Raw genomic sequence first — 1,293 nt, forward strand, 5'->3', positions numbered from 1 at the left:
GCTGCCCCGCGCCCGGCCAGGCCCCCGCCTTAGGGATGGCAAACTTGCGCCCCGTGGTCGCCTCCGCCAGCGCCGGCCCCCGCTCCTGCTGCTGACGGCGCCCAGGTGAGTGCTCGGCCCCAGATCCTGATCGAACCCCGCACCGAGCCCTCCCCGCGAGGTCCCGAGTTTCCGCACCGGCCCGACTCAAGGCGCTCCCCTAGCCCATCTCTGCTGAATTCTTCCCCACGCGAACTGACTTCGTTCGGCACCTACCTACTCCCATCTCTTTGGGAACTTCCAAGCCTGGGGCCGAGGCCCCCTTTATCTATAGTGGATCCGTTTTCCGCCTTCTCTCCCGTACTCATCTCTGCTAAAGCGCCCCCACGCCCGCCCAATCCTGACCCAGACCTTACCCACATCGCTATCTCGAGTCTCTCCCAATCTCAGCTTGGATCCAGGCAGTGCGCCCCCCTCTCCAACCTGCAGCTCGACTGTGTTGCCCCCCTTTAATCTCCGCTCCTCGTCTGGATGCTGGACCCTGCTTCTCCCCTCCACTTCATCTCTGCCCGGAGTCTTTCTTGTCCTCATCCATGTCTGCCCATAGTTACTGCCTTTCCCCGCGCCGGTATCCCGACCATGCTTCCCTTCTTATTTCTGTCCCGGTTGCCCCCTCCCCCTTCTGTCCGGAGTCCCGCTATCCCTCGCCAATCTCTGCTGCAAGTCCCCTCCCCCTCAGCCTGGACTTGGGGCTGTGTTCCGCCTGTCTGCCAAGAGCCCCCTCCTCTCCAGCCGGGATCTCGACTGGCCCTACATCCCTGGCTCCCGTGTCCATCTTTGGCCGGAGTCTATCTGTCCACCTCCCACTCCTCTCTTCCCACCCCCAGGGCACAGAGCCAGGCACCAAACGCACCCTCCCGCAGTCCTGGGGGCTGACATGATGGGCGGTGGAGGGGTTGTATGTCGGCTGTGAAGTCGACTGGGTCGGAGGGAAGTCCTCCGCGCCGCGGCGGGTGCAGAGCGAGCAAAGGGTCTGGTGCCGGCTGGGGGAGGGGCTCCCGGGCCGAGAGATACTGCCCGTCTGCCCGCCTTGCCAGCTGCCGGCCTGGCCCCTGGGCGTCCTCTGGCGCCCCCTGCCTGCCGCCCCTTTTCTTTCTGCGGGCAACCCCAGGTTTCCGCAGCCCCAGCAGCACAGCCCGGGCTGCGGGACTAGCGCTGGGAAGTCTCTGGGGAGAGGAGGTTTGTGGGAGAGGCCGGGTGCCCCAGGTACTAGCCCTGCCGGAACAGCCCTGGTGGTCAGGCCATATACTCGTG

General features: G+C 65.4%; 1 protein-coding gene across 9 annotated transcripts in view; it reads left to right on the forward strand.

The window, feature by feature from the left end:
• The window catches only part of ADGRB2 (adhesion G protein-coupled receptor B2), a 36,473-nt gene continuing 35,180 nt past the window's right edge, over nucleotides 1-1,293 (forward strand). For all 9 annotated transcript variants that reach the window (XM_006924308.3, XM_015599016.2, XM_025041477.1 and 6 more), the window contains exon 1: nucleotides 1-105. The gene's annotated coding sequence lies outside the window, so the exon portion shown is untranslated. The remainder of the gene's footprint in view (nucleotides 106-1,293) is intronic.

The sequence above is a fragment of the Pteropus alecto genome, unplaced genomic scaffold, assembly GCF_000325575.1.
Source record: "Pteropus alecto unplaced genomic scaffold, ASM32557v1 scaffold39, whole genome shotgun sequence".
In the NCBI taxonomy this organism is placed as follows: Eukaryota; Metazoa; Chordata; class Mammalia; order Chiroptera; family Pteropodidae; genus Pteropus; species Pteropus alecto.